This window comes from Astatotilapia calliptera, chromosome 3 (genome assembly GCF_964374335.1).
Source record: "Astatotilapia calliptera chromosome 3, fAstCal68.1, whole genome shotgun sequence".
Lineage (NCBI taxonomy): Eukaryota > Metazoa > Chordata > Actinopteri > Cichliformes > Cichlidae > Astatotilapia > Astatotilapia calliptera.
Window position 1 is genome coordinate 78,036,708 of NC_137424.1, and position 19,243 is coordinate 78,055,950.

Sequence of the window (19,243 nt, forward strand, 5' to 3'; positions counted from 1 at the left end):
TGGCTCTCCTCTGTGTGTGACTCCCACAGCCTGGGCTTTAGAGACAACTTCAATGTTTTCTGGGACAGGAGGCATCTTTCTGCAGCAGATGGGCTCCACTTCAACCAATCAGGAGCCAGATCCTCTCTGCTAACATATCATATGGAGTCCAGCAGGAAACACTCCATCAAGTACCTGTCCACACCTGCCCACACCTGCTGACCGCTCCGTCACTGACTGACGTCCCCCAGGTCCTAGTCCCTATCACCTCAGTTCCACTCTAAACACTAATACATGTTCAGCTGGACTCGGAGCCTCTGGAGACATTTTGGATGTTCCAGTCATAATAACTAACAGGACAGTTTGTGCAAGGTGGAGGAAATCTGCTGCATCATCCCACTGATGAAGCATTCAGCTCCACCCTACAGTTTCTCTGCTGCCTCCACCCACCTTGGTTCACTTTGCTCTTCTTAATGTTGGAGCTCTGAATAGTCAGGCTTTTATTCTGAAGGATTCTACAACTTCCCATCAGCTTGATTTGATGTTTTGAACAGAAACATGATGAAACCTGAATCTGCTTTCACCCCTCCCTGAAAGCCCAAATTCACTCTCAGTTTAGTTCAGCTGGAGCCGAGATGACACAGAGAGCCTTTGGTCCATGAGATCTATCTAGGAGACATCAGTAACATCAGCTTTGTGTCAGCCGTCCTGTAGAACGCTTCCATACAGCTGCTTCTGTCTCTGAGTATCTCTCAGCTTCAGCTGGGACTCCACCCAGGTGTTGGTTGGTTGTTGGCACAGAGCTGCTGCAGTGACTCACAGCTGCTTTCATCCAGTTTAGATTCAATGGTGACTTTAAGCGTGTTTCATGTATGAAAGCCAATAAAGACAGAATGAGTGGTCAGAGGTGTCATAATGATATTCATGGTCAGATTTACTAACAGTTACAAAGCTGCTGTCTGAATTTACTAAAGAGCTGCAGGTCAGTCTGGGACTGAAACACGAGGAGCAAACTGGTGCCATGCTGCAGTCACAAACATGAGCTGATGGCTGATCTACCAGCAACGTGCTGCTTTATATACAAACATGCAGCCAATCATGACTCTGTCAGAGCAGCCAATCAGAGGAAAGCAGCAGATGAGGGCGTGTGAGGCAGAGAGTGATGGAGCCACCAGAATAATCCACAGTAAGCTCAGGTTTCACTGATGAGTTTCTCTGTGGAAACAGATGAATGAGAGGAGGCTGAAGGAGGATCAATATGTTTGTGATATCAGGGAGAACTCTGCTGATAGAAGCTGCTGGGACTGTGTGAGGTCCTGAGGACTGAGACTCAGGTGGAGCTCAGGATTTATCAGAGGAGAGCTGCATGATTACAAACTGAACTGTGAGGATCAGCTGACTGTACATGAACATGATTCAGCATCAGATCTGATCACTTACACACTCTGATAACATCTCCCCCTCTCTGTGCAAATACATCAACACTGCTAGAAGCAACAAGCACATCAGGATCAATCACATTTTGATTGCTTTTTGTGTTACATTGAGAACAATCTGCAGTAAAGTGTGCGTCACACACCTGATTTATTCCAACACTTTCCTTTGAAAGTGAAACAAACACATATGAAATAATCCAGCCACAGAAACTGTCCACAGCTTTCAGTCTCCACATTTGAAGCTCTGCAGGAAACCCTGACAGCAGCTTTTTAGCTCCAAAGCAGGTTTAGCTCTGGTGCAGAGTGTTGGTGACTCTGCCCGTGGACACAGTTATTTCTGCAGGTGACCTTGTTACAGGTGCATTTGGAGGAGACTCAAAGCTTTGTGGCAGGGAGTTTACTGCAGACTGCAGCATGTTTAATAGCAAGCATGATGTGAGCCTGATGTGGCTGATAGCTGCTTCTAGCAGTCTTCATGTATGTGGAATGAGAGGGGAGATGTTATCAGGACCAGTTGCTGATTGGACGTCTCAAAGCTGTGAGCGCAGCGCTGAAACTTTGTCCTGTAGCTCTTCACTCAGTCCTCACCCTGAGTGTTTAGAGCCCAGCCCCACATATTCCTGCTCCTCAGGAATTCTGGGATTTGGAGGAAACACAGCTAAACTGACCTGAAGCTAAGGGGGAGGAGCCACAATACAAGCTGCATCCAGCCAATGGGTGCACTGTTGAGCCATGGATGTGCAGAGGGTCACATGTTTAGTCCCATTTGTAGAAATGTGTCCATAATGAAGACAAATGCAGTCACACAGCTCTGCAACAGCACAAATCACTTTGATGGAGTTTGTTTGTGCTGCTCTCAGATCTGTACAACACTGACATGTGTGTCAACATGCTGCAGACTCACAAAGATGTGCCGTGTTAGCTTCATGTGTCCATCTGACACTATATTATAGTGACTTGAAGAAATCCCTGCAGCATCAATGCAGAACAAACAGAGGCCACGTGTGGCACAGTTCCTGTAACGGGATGAATCCGTGGATGTGTCGGGATCTGACGCTGAATCATGTTGCTGTTCTTTTCCACATGGTGCAGGTCAGCTGTTCCACACAGATGTCAGCTTTCTAGAAGAGTTAGTCTGGAATAAAGCAGCTCTCCTCTGGACCAATCCTGCCTCCAGCTGAGCCGTCACACACACACAGTCCCAGCAGTTTGTAGCACAGCAGTGATGCTTCTATCAGAAACATGCTGCTTCTCCTTCATCCTCCTCTCATTGATCTGAATCAGCTGTTTTCACAGAGAAACGCTGCACAAATCCTTCACTCCACTATTTCTGTCAGCAGAGGACTCGCTCTATCATGGCTGCTGCTCCTTTTTCACTCATTTGTGCTTTGAATCCAATCTGTTTCTCATCATCACCATGAACAGGCTGCTCATCAATCAGCACATTAGCTGTAGATCAGCTGCACACTGATGAAGATGCTCAGACAGACGGGCTGGGCACACAGAGGACTTTATGATCTGTTCTTCAATTCAGTCCAACATGGATCATTTCTGCTCACAGTCCAATCATCTCTGGAAACTTGTGCTTCCATGGCACAGCTGGGCTACTTCAACAAATAGCGCTACACCTCTGGTTGTCAGCTTCACCATCGCTCTCCCCGTGGCTACAGTACAAGTGAGCTGACACATCCATCAGTGGAGGCTGTGGGCCAGTAAGGAGCAGCAGCTGCCTGCAACATGGGCTTTACATTGAAAACAGCCACAAGTCTGGGCCTAACCACGCCTTTGGACTTCTTCTTCATTCCAATGAGATTTACATTTCAGGGAGTTCCCCTGGAAAAAGAGCCATTTTGAAAGCTGTTTGCTGACTTCATCAATAATCTGCTTCAGTCATCCAGATGAGAATCCTGAGAATGGAGCAGCCCTGATAGCAGCTCATAGGATCACAGTGTTTTTCATTCAGCTGATTGATTTCACAGGTTAGGAGGTGAACAATCTAACTGTGCTCCTCCTTCCACCTTTGGACCACTCATTTAGTGACAGCCAGGATATGACAATCAGCTGTGACACAGGAAAACATGAGGTGGGAAACTCTGGAGAAGATCTGCTTTTCTCTACAGGGAGGCTCGCACATCTAATCTGCTCACCATCACTCAACTCACTTCAACAACATGCTGACTCAGTCATTTCTGCACGTTTCCTCATGTTACAGCCCTGACTTCAGTTCAGCTGAGGAGGAGATGAGGGAGGAGAGAGCAGTGGTGGAGGAGGCAGATAAGGAAGAAGAGGAGGAGAAGATCCAAAGAGGAGGCAGGGGGAGAGGCTCAGGAACAGTTAGATCAGAGACTTTGAGCCATCATGGACTCCCACTCCTTCCATCCAGCCCTGTGTGGATCAGCAGCTCCAAAATGTCTGCTCACTCATGTTCTTCCTGTCTGTGCTCTTCTTTCATTTCACTCATTATATATGAGCTGCTCCTAAATCACACTGGATATGGATTTTCTGTCCATCCACACTAATTCTCTTCATCCTCACCTGATTGTTTGGATGCTCTTTGACAGCACATTGAAAATCCTCACAGTGACTTCTATTGCCACACTGACTGGACACATACAAAGTTGAAGGCTTCATGTGTTTGGCACAAATAATACTTTGGTAGGTCTGAGTTGTGTTTTGAACCATCTCTCAGGACCAAAGTCTTTTTGCTTCCTTCAAAAAGAGCTGAAGGCTTTTTACCTCACAGTTTGTCCTTTGATATTATTGGATGATGGACTGTGGGAAACACAAATGTGCACTTCTTAATGGCTCATATGTGCTGTGAAAGAGCTCTTTGTGATCTTGAAGCTTTTCAATAGTTTTTCTTTGGCTGTTTGTAAAGTTTTCTGTGTGAACTCTCAGGAATCTGGAGCAGTCTAATAGAAGTCTACTGGGGTACAGAGGGAGGAGCTTCTGTCAGACTCTTTCTGATGAGGAACTGAAGCCGCTCTCATGGTCTCATCAAATCATCAGACTCTGCTGAGAACAACAGTCATGTGACCTCTCAGAACAAACAGCCTGTTAGTTTCCTGCTGCCTCCATCACTCACTTTCATTCACTCTCAATCACACCAACATGTTAAAGCAGCTGTAACCCACATAAAATGGGGGTACCACTTTAAGGACTGATATGAGGAGAGATGGACAGCCTGCCCAACCAATCGAAATGCACAGGTCCCAGTATGTTCTGACCAATGGGAGAGCAGTCTGCCGCTGTATGTCCCACCTACGTGCTCTGTGTTTGCTGCTATGTGTGGAGGTAGTCGCGTGCTGGCAGGAGAAAAGAGAGACTGAAGCTTTTGAGCTGGAAAAAATGTATTAGATATAAGTTGCAACCAACTGTGTTGCACATAAGTTCACTGGTTATCAGCTACCTTTCATGTTAGAAGTAGCCGCAGTGAGTAAACAGGCAAATGCTGCATTTTTCTGGTGACTTTAAAAAGTACCGCGTGGAGCTAAACTGTTAGCCTTTGTTAGCTCTGGTTGCTATCAACTGCCTGGAAGTTCATCTCAATCTGCTTCCAGAAGTAAGGTAACACTTGAAGCGCAACTTATGTTTATTTTTCCTTCATGTCGTATTACGGTTATTAAAGAGAAAACATGTCCTGTTACGTTATTTAGAGCCCTGCATTTTCCGACCGAGAGACACTATGCCATTGTCTTCGGCCGTGATGCGCTGAGATCGGTGAGCACATGTTGTATGTCTCAGTTAGTTCATGTCTGTTTCACATTTTATCGTTGAGAAACTGAATTAATCTCAATTGTTTGATTAATAATTGTCGCATATGCGACATATATGCATATGCACTGACTTTACTTGGTTTAATGCATAGTTTGTGTAAGAGAGATGTTTTATTTTTGCAAAATTGAGTATTTTTATTGCAAATTTATGTTGAATGTGATTTAAACAAAATCCTAAGTTGTGAATTATATGGAACGCCAGGACTGCCATAATGAATTAATTAAATACACCATTAAATAATTAATTAAATGTGGCAATAATTAATTAAAATTGGAATTAATTAATTAAATAAATAGTTATGACACATGTAATTAATTAATTATTGACACATTTAATTAATTATTTATGTATTTCACATTTTAATTAATTATTGACACATTTAAGTAATTAATTATTGACACATTTAATTAATTATTTATGTATTTCACATTTTAATTAATTATTGACACATTTCATTAATTATTGACACATTTAATTAATTATTTAATGATATATTTATTTATTTCATTTTGGCAGTCCTGACGCCTGGCTCTCATCATGAAATAATTTTATCTGTCAGCCTCACCCATCAAACTCAGGGGGCGGGGTTAACGCTGATCGAGTCAAAACCATTGCTTTGGCCTGGTGGCCATTGTTTCTAGCACACAACAACCGGCATGTTGAAACTAACAGAACTGAACTTTGAAAAACCCTGTTTGTGTGTTACCAAATACCGTTTTAATATTTTTTTTAGCCGAGAATGTAGTGGTTTAATCTTCATGTGTCTGGTCGGTTTGTCAAGATACAGCCTCTTTGCAAAAGTGTTTCGATGATTTCGGAGATGTCTGCCCAGTCTCACGGCAAAGCGTGGGATAGACCCGCTCGCCTCGCAAGCAATCCCACCGACAAAGCGCAGGCCCCGGTACACAGCTGTAGTAACCCCCGCTGACTTCTTTTACTGAGGTTATATTTATCGATGTTTTATTTCCTGATGTTCTTATGTGTCCTACGTGTTTCAGTCGCCAATTCTGAATTATAACTAACATTAAAAACATGTTTAAGGAGGAGAGAGAGCAAATAAATCTGTTTAACATCTGATCTTTGGGTTTTTGTTCAGTAATCAGCGTGACCTGTGTATAAACACATAAAAGAGATAACGTTGGTGTTTCCGTCATGTAGTAACTGCTGGCTTTAACTATACAAAGGTTGTTCGACACTATGAAACACATACAGACTTCATGATGTTCGGCTAATATTTTTATTGTGAATATTAATCATGCTGACCTCGCTCTGTACACCACGCAGCGAGGTCAGCATATCCACGATATCCTCAGCTCCATGAGTTAACACAAAGTTTCCCAGCTGACTATCTAACTGCCAACTATTCCAGAGACGTGAAAATATACAGCATAAAGAAAAGTGTAAGAGACTCAGCAGCAGATTAGAATAACAGTTATACATTTAATAAATCACCAAATGAATCCAAGAAACGAGCAAACCTGTTCCGACAATTTGAATTTGTATTCCCTCAGCTGCAGACTCGCTGCTGTTTAAATGTTTGAAAAGGAAGATTAGATATAAAAAACGTCAAACATAGACTCAGTCTGCCTTCACATTTGATATGAGGCCAGCACGTATAGTGGCCTCAGCAGGCTATTACTGAAATACACGTGCTATATCATAAACTATGATATAAACAGGGAGGTCCTATTAACATGTTTAGTTTTAAAGGACACCTTCCTGCCTTTAGTCTCATTCATGAGCAGTATTAGTTTTCTTCTAACATCCAGAAGTCTGCACAATGTGTTTCATACTTTGTAACAAGCCTTTGACAGGTAAACATAACATGACCGAAAAAGAAAAAAAAAAAAAAGAGAGAGAGAGAGAGTGTTGACATAAGAAGAGAAAATTCTCTCAATTATGGAGACAGACAAATGGTTCATTTATGTTTGATGTGTGTTTATTCCTCCCTAAATATCGTCGGTGAAGTTTGCCATGCACGTCAGATTTTCCTGCGCATTTTTATACCTCTGCCAACAGAGAGAGAAAAAAAAAAAAAAAAAATCACATTCTGACAGCTGGTGCTTAGAATACAGTTGAATAACTATTAAAAAACAGATGATATTTAGATGATAGTTCAGTCTAACACATGTGAACCATTAAACGTCTGTGAAACTATGCAGTTATGAAACGTAACTTTAACCTCAGCCAAACCGATTTGCTCAGTTGTAAATAAAACAGCGAAGTAAACGTGACCCGACAGACAGAACCTGAGTGAATGAAGTCCAGCGTTTAACCACTGAGAGCTAAAACTCAGCTGAGATTTGAAAGCTGTGTGCCGGTGATTGGACATCAGCCGCTGATAAAGCTGTTCGCCTATAAAGTGCTGTGGCATGAATAAGGCACGGCGGGACCACGGAGCAACGTTCAGAGCCAACTTTATTTGATTCACGTCACACCACACCACCACCAACCCCTGAGTCCGTGTTTTAACACGGCGGGCGTGATTGCGGATGCCGTGCAGGTGCGTCCGCACGGCCCCGCAGACCACGCCCCACCACATACCCCCATCGCCCGATTGAGGCCGGGGAGCAATCTGGCCGAACCTACTCCCCCCCCGCGAACTGGGGCGAGACTCGGCCCCTACACATCGGCGCCCCAGCCCCTGACCAAGCGACGGGGACGCGTCCGTTCTGGTGGCCGCCCGCGCATCCAGCGGCAACGGCGAAGCTGGTCCGGAGGTCGGCCGCGTAGCACGCGGACACGGCCCCACAGGCATGGCCGTGCGCTCCTGCACACAGGCGGCTGGGCAGACGTCAGGCGCGCAGAATCGACTGGTGGCAGCGAGGCTGGACTAGCCAGCCCGCCGATCCCCGGCCTAGCGGGGCTGTCCCGCTCCTCTGCCTCCAACTCCGGCTGCACAGGCTGCCCTGGAGCAGGGACCTCCGTCTCCCCGCACAGCTGCTCCGCCACCGCCTCCGCCACTCCCGTTTGGAGCGGCTCCCCGCACTGCGCCTCCGCCCCCAGCAGGCACAGCCCCTCGCCCACCTCTGGGTGGAGCGACTCCTCTGCCTCCGGCAGGTGTAGACCCTCGCCCGCCTCGTCCTCGGCCTCCGATTGGAGCGGCTCCTCCACCGCTCCCGGCAGGAGCAGCCCTTCACCCGGCTGCTCCTCCTCCTCCGGCAGGCTCGGACCCCCGCGTGGCTCGTCCACCACCTCCGGCTGCCGAGGTGACCCACACGGCTCCTCCACCGCTTCACTGTCCTCGGGACACACTTGTGGGGGTGGCGCCCAGGCCCAGAGCAGCGCTGCCAGCTCTGCCATCTTCCCCAGGTGGCGTTCGCTCTCCTTCCGCAGCTCTTCCTGTTGGCAACGCACCTCCGCCGCCTGCTTCCGCTGGGTGGCCGCTATTTCGGCCACCCTCTCGGCCAGCTCTTTCCTTTCCTGGCTCTGGTAGGTACCCGCCATGCCGCCTCCTGGGTTTCGGCACCAATGTGGCATGAATAAGGCACGGCGGGACCACGGAGCGACGTTCAGCGCCAACTTTATTTGATTCACGTCACACCACACCACCACCAACCCCTGAGTCCCCGTGTTTTAACACGGCGGGCGTGATTGCGGATGCCGTGCAGGTGGGTCCGCACGGCCCCGCAGACCACGCCCCACCACAAGTGCTCTGTAAGGAAACGAGCTCCAGCAGCTCTGCGCTCGGGGAAAACACTATATTTACTTATCTTGTGCAGAAAAATGCGCTGACATTGCGTTATATCGAGCACCGGCTGCCCAGTTAAACTGTTACTATCACCAGGTAACTAGGCGTGTTTCTTGAATTAGCAGCAGGTGTTAAACAGCTGACAGATGAGGAGGAGGATGCATGCAGGTAAACTGAGGGTCTGTTGAGCTGATCGCTGGTTTCGTGAGAAAAATGTCAGCTCGTTCTTTATGTTACAGAAGCACAGAGACACAAGACCAGGCGGAAAGAGACGATCGTTCGGTGAAAATGAGAATCTGCGAATGCAACATGTGGAACACGGAGAGTGGAATATGTAAACAAACCGGTTAACGTAACCCCCTGGGTGCACTCTGCATGCTAACTGTTAGCAGAGCTAGTGAAATCTCTGAAAACATCTGAGCACTTTTGCAAACATGTTCTATGTTGACAACCTGACCAGACATACGTCGCGACATTCGCGGCTAAAACACTGTTAAAAGTGTAGCTGGTGACAGAAAAACTGGGTATTTTAAAACTACACCACCACCATTGCTGCCTGTGATTTGATCTGCATTCTGGGATAACTGGCTGCCCCAAGTCTACACAAGCAATCGATTTTCTAGGATCGACCTGTTTTGACTTACTTTGCACGGCAACCAATCAAATGTTAGAGAAGCTGCATGGGCAGCGTTAACCCCGCCCCCTGAGTTTGATGGGTGAGGCTGACAGATAAAATTATTTCATGACGAGAGCCAGGCGTCAGGACTGCCAAAATGAAATAAATAAATATATCATTAAATAATTAATTAAATGTGTCAATAATTAATGAAATGTGTCAATAATTAATTAAAATGTGAAATACATAAATAATTAATTAAATGTGTCAATAATTAATTAATTAAATGTGTCAATAATTAATTAATTAAATGTGTCAATAATTAATTAATTAAATGTGTCAATAATTAATTAAAATGTGAAATACATAAATAATTAATTAAATGTGTCAATAATTAATTAATTACATGTGTCATAACTATTTATTTAATTAATTAATTCCAATTTTAATTAATTATTGCCACATTTAATTAATTATTTAATGGTGTATTTAATTAATTCATTATGGCAGTCCTGGCGTTCCATACAATTATAGCTAGAACAGCATAATTAATATTTGAATTGCTCTTCTGACCCTGTCTGTTGACAGGTCAGGTTTTTTTTTGTATGCTGAATTGTTCCTGAGGTGGATTCCTCCAGTGAAATAGGATTCCTCCAGTGAAATAGATGGCGAGCCTTCCCACCTGGACTTAGAGAGACTGAGATTCGCTTCTTTTCCACTTGATGATCTGCTGCACCTTGCGGTGTGGTAGGACTGTATCACTCACACTTTCACGCACAGCTGGTTATACATAAGACCACTGACTGACATTCTTTCATCCCTATTTTCTTTCACACCCTGGGAATTTTTTGGACTTTACCCCTTGGACATTTTTTATTTGGGACTTTAAATAATGAGCTGTTGTGTAGAGCATTCTCCACATGTGAAAAGAGTGTGAGATTTTCATTTGAATGTACATTGGATTTGTGTAATCTGTTTCTATAAGAGTTAAGGAGTCAGGTTACTAGGGTGCACCCGAGCATTGAAACCCGAACATTGAAAACCAAAAATAACACTTGGCCAAGTCATTGCTTTAGTAGTTTGTGTTTTACTTTTCTTTTAATTTTTGTAAGTTTCCTTTCTACCATTGTAAAGTGTCTTTAACCTGTGCTTGTCAACCTTATGGTTTATGTCACTAAAGTTGGCTGGTTCTTTTGAGTTACATTCTTGTCTCTGTGTCTCATTTGAACACACCCCTGTGCTCCTATAGTCGAGCCTATTGGCCCATTGATATATTCTTTTCAACAATTCCCCTTACTGTGTTACAGTGAGAGCTTTGGCGAGCCAGCCAGGAGCATGGTTGTGTGTGTTTAAGTGCTAGACAATTTGTGTGTGGTGTTTAAAAGTGCTTAATCTGAGCTACAACTTCTAGAGAGAAAATGGATGTTGTACTAAGTGAATCCGTCAGAATTCCCAATTCTGTAGTTGTTAGTGGGCTCACAGGATCAGAGACTGATGAGGAAGTGTCCACTTTCCTCCAAAAATATGGTTCCATCAACCGTTACTTTCGTCTAGACAATCCTGAGTCAGATTACCATAAACACATGATCATCGAGTTTACACATGAGACTGCCATGCACACATTGGAGCCACTGTTACCTCTGCGGCTTCCAAGTACAACCCAAGCAGGCATCGTGTATGAGTTAAAGGCCTTAGGAAGTGTTTACTCCCTTGATGCCAGAAACAAAGCCACTAAAATGTACATGGAACAGCTCCGTGAAATTGCCAAACTGAGTGGAAATTCATTAGAGGAGATGTTAAAGGAAGAACTTAAAAATCTGGTTTCATCGGCAGGAAGTGCTATTTCCCAGTCATCTCAAACTGGTCCAGAATCCTCAACTGTACAGAGCCCACTTCCACAGAAAGACTTAACCAGCAAGGGAGACGTTTCATTTTCTGAGGACCCTCAATCAGGTGTACCTCTAGACTCCACAGTTTTGACATCACCAAATAACGCAAGTAAATCTCTTACCTCTCCCAATTTCAGTGAAAACCTGACTGATTTCAGCCCCTCACAGACTCTTCCAGCTTCTTCTGGGGCCGCTTCTAGCCCCATAATTGATGTTAATCCAACTGCTGTTCAGCGAGTAGTTGTTGAGCATGTAGTGCGCAGCAATGAGAGCTCACCCCAGTTCGCATCATCTGGTAGACTCAGGGCTTATTCGGGCAAGAGCCCACGTCCTAGCCATGAGGCAGATTATGATACGTGGCGAGCTAGTGTTGAAATCCTTATTAGAGATCCTTCTGTGTCTGATCTGCACTGCACACATCGTATACTTGACAGTCTGCTTCCTCCTGCTTCCGAGATGATTAAACATCTGAGTCCACAGTCTAGACCCTCTGCCTATCTTGAGTTGCTTGACTCTGCCTACGGAACAGTCGAAGATGGTGATGAGCTGCATGCTAGGTTCATGAGCACATTTCAAAATGATGGAGAGAGAGCTTCTGTTTTCCTGCAGAGGCTGCACACTGCATTAAGTAGAGCCATGAGACGTGGTGGTGTGTCCGCTCATGATTTTAACCAACAGCTCTTAAAGCAGTTCATTCGAGGTTGTTGGGAGAATGCACTAATAATCGATCTTCAGCTAGAACAAAAAAAAGAAAACCCACCTTCCTTTGCAGAGCTGCTGCTTCTTCTTAGGACAGAAGAAGATAAACAGGCTGCAAAACTGAGCCGCATGAGGCAGCATTTTAGTCATGCTAAGTCTGCCCAAAACTCTAGAAAGCAGCACGCCACGTCACACGTGCAACTCGCACACACCACCAATAATCTGGTGGACAAATCTGATCTTGAGACGCTAAAGCAACAAGTTGCTGACCTCAGCATTCAGCTTAACAGTCTTGTATCTGAGAATCATAAGACGAAACAACCTAAGCAGCAAAAAGCGAGGTCCATCACACCTGACACCCACAGTGTGAAACCAAAAGTGGCCAGTCAGCATCCCTCCACATTTAAAGCTAACAGTAGACCACGTCCATGGTACTGTTTCCAGTGTGGGGAGGATGGCCATGTCATCTCAGTTTGTGATAAAGCGCCAAACCCTTCCCTTGTAGCAGCTAAGAAAAGACAGCTGAAAGAAAAACAGGCTGCTTGGGAAGCCTCTAATGCTTCTCGAAGTGAGGCACATTTAAACTGAAGCCTACTCCCATAGAGGGACATATGGGAGTGGAGTCTCGCAATGTCAGTCCCAAAATCCTGAAACCTGCCATTAAAAACGTTAAAGTGGAAGGATCAAAATTTCCACATGGCCTTGTAGGAACTAAGACCACAGCTCAAGTAACTATTGCAGGAAGAGACACAAACTGTCTTTTGGACACGGGTTCACAAGTCACAACTGTACCCCAGTCTTTTTATGAAGAACATCTTGCAGATCTGACCATTCATCCCTTAAATGAGTTGCTTGAAGTGGAGGGTGCCAATGGCCAGTCTGTCCCTTACTTAGGATATGTTGAGCTTACCATCACCTTTCCTAAAGAGTTTGTAGGCTCTGATATTGATGTTCACACTCTGGCCTTGGTTATCCCCCATCTCCGCTCTACAGCCCATGAGCAGGTACTCATAGGCACAAACACCCTTGATGCCCTCTATGCTAATTACCAGAAGCTTTCACCCTTTCAGCCTTTGTTTAATGGGTATCAAGCAGTTCTCCAAATACTTGAGATGCGACAAAGAAACTTTAACTCTGGTAGCCTTGGTTGTGCAAAACTGACAGGTAAGATGCCTGCAGTCGTTCCTGCAGGACAGACTGTTGTCCTGGAGGCCTCTGTCAATGTAAATCCCGTGAACATGCAAAGAGATGTTGTCCTTGAACATCCTTCAGCCTCTTCACTACCAAATGGCTTGCTAGTTTCAGCAATTGCAGTCACTTTACCACGCAAACGTCAGTGTCTTCTCCCTGTCGTAGTGAGAAATGAAACCAACCATGACATTGTCATACCCCCCAAAACACCTTTGGCAGATGTTAATGCTATCTTGCAAGTGCTACACAAAGAGCAAACTGTCAGAGAACCAGACTGCTCTAAATTTCAAGCTAAGTCTTCCTCAGAACTGAGCTTTGATTTTGGAGATTCGCCCTTACCCACTGAATGGAAGGAACAAGTTACAAACATGTTAAACGACATGCCAAATGTCTTCTCTCAGAACGAATTGGACTTTGGACACACTGACAAAGTCAAACACCATATCAAACTCAGTGATGAGACACCCTTTAAACAAAGAGCACGTCCCATACACCCCAATGATGTGGATGCTGTGAGACAACATCTACAGGAACTCCTTGATTCTGGTGTTATACGAGAATCTGAGTCCCCGTTTGCTTCCCCCATTGTTGTCGTTCGTAAAAAGAATGGCTCTGTTCGTCTGTGTGTAGACTACAGAAAGCTGAACCTGCAGACCATCAAAGACGCTTATGCCCTTCCAAAATTGGAAGATGCATTCAGTGCTCTTGCAGGTTCTAAGTGGTTTTCGGTCCTAGACCTCAAGTCCGGATACTACCAGGTCGAGATGGAGGAAGCGGACAAGAATAAGACCGCATTTGTTTGCCCACTTGGATTTTGGGAATTTAATAGGATGCCCCAGGGGATCACAAATGCGCCTTCGACGTTCCAGAGATTGATGGAGAAGTGTGTAGGAGATATGAATCTCAAAGAGGTTCTGGTGTTCATTGATGACCTGATTGTCTTCTCATCATCCCTGGAGGAACATGAACAGCGTTTGAAACATGTCCTGCAACGACTGATGTCATATGGCTTGAAACTGGCACCAGAAAAGTGCAAATTCTTTCAGACCTCGGTAAAATACCTTGGTCACATTGTTTCCGCAAGAGGAGTAGAGACTGACCCTGACAAAGTTGAGGCCTTAAAGACCTGGCCCATCCCCACAAATCTTAAGGAACTTCAGTCCTTTTTAGGATTTGCTGGATATTATCGAAGGTTTATTCAGGGGTACTCTGTCATTGTCAGACCACTTAACGAACTAACCTCAGGCTACCCACCAATTAGGAAGCGGAACAACAAGCCAAGGACACACGCAAATTCAGAGTATCGCAACCCAAAGGAACCCTTTGGTCAGCGTTGGACACCTCAATGTCAGGAGGCCTTTAACCAAATAATAGCAAAGCTAACCTCCGCTCCAATCTTGGGATTTGCAGACCCCCAGCTTCCATATGTTTTACATACGGACGCCAGTACCATTGGCCTTGGTGCTGCCTTATATCAGGTACAAGATGGACAGTCCAGGGTCATAGCTTTTGCAAGTCGTGGTCTTTCAAAGAGTGAGAGGAAGTACCCAGCCCATAAGCTGGAGTTTTTGGCCCTTAAGTGGGCAGTCACGGAAAAATTCTCTGACTACCTATATGGTACAGACTTTGTAGTAGTGACTGACAGCAACCCTCTTACATACATCTTGACCTCTGCAAAGCTTGATGCAACAGGGTATAGGTGGCTGTCCAGTCTTTCCACCTATTCATTTAGTCTTCAGTACAGAGCGGGAAAACAAAATATGGATGCTGATGCGCTCTCGCGTCGTCCTCACAGTCCACCAGAGGATGATTATGCATCTAAGAAGGAGAGTGAGAGAATCCGGCAGTTCACACTGTACCATCTGAGCAACCCTGAGAGTCCAGAGACTGTTCCCTTGGATGTAATTCAGGCTATTTGTGAGCGCCATATGGTCACCTCAGCCGTAGCTAATGTTGGATCCACCACTTCTGGGTTGACCTTAGTTGAATCCCTCACTCACCAGTCCACAGCTATTCCCGACTGCTTCCAACAGGAGCAAGTGGATGGGCTTCCCATTGTCCACTCAATTTCTGAGAAGGAGTTGAGGCAAAAGCAGACATTGGACCCTGCTATCAATGCAGTGATTGTACTCTTGGAGACTGGCGAAACTCCACCTCCCAGCCTTAGGTTAGAGCTACCAGAACTTCCCCTGTTACTCAGAGAGTTAAATCGGCTTGAAATACAGAACGGGGTGCTCTACCGTAAGCGGCAAGATGGTCCCAACACCTCATATCAGCTTGTGCTCCCTGAGGAGCTAAGAGCCACAGCACTTACAAGCCTTCATCATGATATGGGCCATCTTGGAGTCGAACGAACAGTAGACTTGGCAAGGGCCAGATTTTATTGGCCGAAAATGCACATGACCATAGAAAAAATGGTCAAATCTTGTGAGCGATGTATTCGTCGAAAAACACCTCCAGAGAAAGCTGCTCCATTGATAAACATTAAGACCTGCAGACCTCTCGAACTAGTGTGCATGGACTTTTTATCAATAGAGCCAGATCGCTCAAACACGAAAGATGTATTGGTCATAACTGACCATTTCACAAAGTATGCTGTGGCAGTGCCAACTCCAAATCAACGAGCACAGACTGTAGCAAAGTGTCTCTGGGACAACTTCATTGTCCATTATGGTTTTCCCGAAAAGCTTCTTAGTGATCAGGGTCCTGACTTTGAATCAAAGACCATCAAGGAACTCTGTGAACTTACTGGCATGAAGAAAGTGCGTACAACCCCCTACCACCCTAGAGGGAATCCGGTTGAGAGATTCAACCGCACTCTTCTCCAGATGCTTGGGACACTGGATCGGTCAGATAAACTCCACTGGAGAGACTTCGTCAAGTCTCTGGTACATGCTTATAATTGTACGAAGAGTGACGTGACTGGATTTTCCCCCTATGAATTGATGTTTGGGAGGCAACCAAGACTGCCCATTGACTTAATCTTTAGGTTGCCCACTAATGCTACTAAGCAGACTCATTCCCAGTACGTCGGTAACCTAAAATCTCGCTTGGAAGAAAGCTACCGGATTGCCACAAATAATGCACAAAAGAATGCAGGTCGCAACAAAGCCAGATTTGACCGACGAGTGGTTGAATCAACATTGCAGAGTGGAGACAGAGTTCTTGTACGAAATGTGAAGCTGTGTGGAAAACATAAGCTGGCAGATAAGTGGGAAACGGATGTTTATATTGTCCTTAAGCGAGCTGGAAAAATGCCGGTCTACACAGTTAAACCTGAGGGTAAAGATGGACCTGTGCGAACTCTACATCGTGACTTGCTTCTCCCATGTGGATTTCTGTCAGCAGCTGCAGAACCCGAGACAGTCAAAACCCATCCAAACAGGAGACCCAGAACAAGGCAGTGTTCCGTTGTCGAGGGTGAAGATGAAATTCCCTCTGATATGGATGATGTATCTGATTGGACATTTCGCCCTCTCATTACATCAAAGTCCGATGTATATGTCCCAGTACATGAAACTCACAAGTTGAGTAAACCTCCTTGTGTGGTCAGACAATCAGCAGAACCAGAGGTGCCTACAGTTTCACTTCCACCTGATCCTCCTGCCACTAAATCCCTTGTAGAGGAAGGTGAAGGAATGATTCAGGATGTACCTGACCGTGACAACTCACCTGAACGTGACAACTCACCTGAAGCAAACATATTGCATGGGCTTGACTCAGCCAAAGGACTTCCTCAAAGTTCAGAATTGCAGCAGTCTGAGGAAGCTCCTCAAGATGATGGGACGAGCTCTGATGCAGCATGTGAAGAAGGATTAAGTGATGTGAACAGACCTGTTACTGAACAGCCTGAACCTGTGATGATCCAGAATAATGGACTTCAAGATACTGAGCCATCTCTTCGTCGTTCTAACAGATTGCAAGCAAAGCCCAAGAGACTGCATTATGTGACACTTGGGAATCCTCTGATAACGGTGGTGAATTCTCTTTTTCAAGGCCTAAGTGAGGCATTGACTAGCTCTTTAAATGGATTTGAAGATCCAACTAGTAATTATGTTGGAAAGGTCAAAGCAGTGTAACTCAGTGCCACCCTGCAGATGCCCAGGGACGGGCATACCATCAAGAGGGGAGGGTGTAACCCACATAAAATGGGGGTACCACTTTAAGGACTGATATGAGGAGAGATGGACAGCCTGCCCAACCAATCGAAATGCACAGGTCCCAGTATGTTCTGACCAATGGGAGAGCAGTCTGCCGCTGTATGTCCCACCTACGTGCTCTGTGTTTGCTGCTATGTGTGGAGGTAGTCGCGTGCTGGCAGGAGAAAAGAGAGACTGAAGCTTTTGAGCTGGAAAAAATGTATTAGATATAAGTTGCAACCAACTGTGTTGCACATAAGTTCACTGGTTATCAGCTACCTTTCATGTTAGAAGTAGCCGCAGTGAGTAAACAGGCAAATGCTGCATTTTTCTGGTGACTTTAAAAAGTACCGCGTGGAGCTAAACTGTTAGCCTTTGTTAGCTCTGGTTGCTATCAACTGCCTGGAAGTTCATCTCAATCTGCTTCCAGAAGTAAGGTAACACTTGAAGCGCAACTTATGTTTATTTTTCCTTCATGTCGTATTACGGTTATTAAAGAGAAAACATGTCCTGTTACGTTATTTAGAGCCCTGCATTTTCCGACCGAGAGACACTATGCCATTGTCTTCGGCCGTGATGCGCTGAGATCGGTGAGCACATGTTGTATGTCTCAGTTAGTTCATGTCTGTTTCACATTTTATCGTTGAGAAACTGAATTAATCTCAATTGTTTGATTAATAATTGTCGCATATGCGACATATATGCATATGCACTGACTTTACTTGGTTTAATGCATAGTTTGTGTAAGAGAGATGTTTTATTTTTGCAAAATTGAGTATTTTTATTGCAAATTTATGTTGAATGTGATTTAAACAAAATCCTAAGTTGTGAATTATAGCTAGAACAGCATAATTAATATTTGAATTGCTCTTCTGACCCTGTCTGTTGACAGGTCAGGTTTTTTTTGTATGCTGAATTGTTCCTGAGGTGGATTCCTCCAGTGAAATAGGATTCCTCCAGTGAAATAGATGGCGAGCCTTCCCACCTGGACTTAGAGAGACTGAGATTCGCTTCTTTTCCACTTGATGATCTGCTGCACCTTGCGGTGTGGTAGGACTGTATCACTCACACTTTCACGCACAGCTGGTTATACATAAGACCACTGACTGACATTCTTTCATCCCTATTTTCTTTCACACCCTGGGAATTTTTTGGACTTTACCCCTTGGACATTTTTTATTTGGGACTTTAAATAATGAGCTGTTGTGTAGAGCATTCTCCACATGTGAAAAGAGTGTGAGATTTTCATTTGAATGTACATTGGATTTGTGTAATCTGTTTCTATAAGAGTTAAGGAGTCAGGTTACTAGGGTGCACCCGAGCATTGAAACCCGAACATTGAAAACCAAAAATAACACTTGGCCAAGTCATTGCTTTAGTAGTTTGTGTTTTACTTTTCTTTTAATTTTTGTAAGTTTCCTTTCTACCATTGTAAAGTGTCTTTAACCTGTGCTTGTCAACCTTATGGTTTATGTCACTAAAGTTGGCTGGTTCTTTTGAGTTACATTCTTGTCTCTGTGTCTCATTTGAACACACCCCTGTGCTCCTATAGTCGAGCCTATTGGCCCATTGATATATTCTTTTCAACAATTCCCCTTACTGTGTTACACAGCGCTATAGCTCACCTGGCTGAGCAGGTGGGCTGAAGGCGGGGCTTACTACAGGTGCCTGTGTGTCCCTCACTCTCTCCCCACTTTCCTGTCTACTCTCTGCACCTATATAATAAAGGCAAACATGCCTCCAATAGAAACCTTTGCAAACACAAAGTCCCACAGCAGCCCCGTGTTCTCCGGCTAAAATGAGAGTTTTTGTCAGTGGAGTCTGGT

The 19,243-nt window shown here is 44.9% G+C and overlaps 1 protein-coding gene and 1 long non-coding RNA gene across 4 annotated transcripts in view; one reads left to right on the plus strand and one right to left on the minus strand.

Moving 5' to 3' along the window:
• Nucleotides 1-19,243, minus strand: part of LOC113016447 (uncharacterized) — a 180,127-nt gene that overhangs the window by 61,955 nt on the left and 98,929 nt on the right. The window lies entirely within an intron of this gene.
• Nucleotides 4,565-10,700, plus strand: LOC145425901 (uncharacterized). The gene is made up of 2 exons (XR_013906668.1): nucleotides 4,565-5,135; nucleotides 10,088-10,700. It is a non-coding gene; the product is annotated as an uncharacterized LOC145425901 (long non-coding RNA).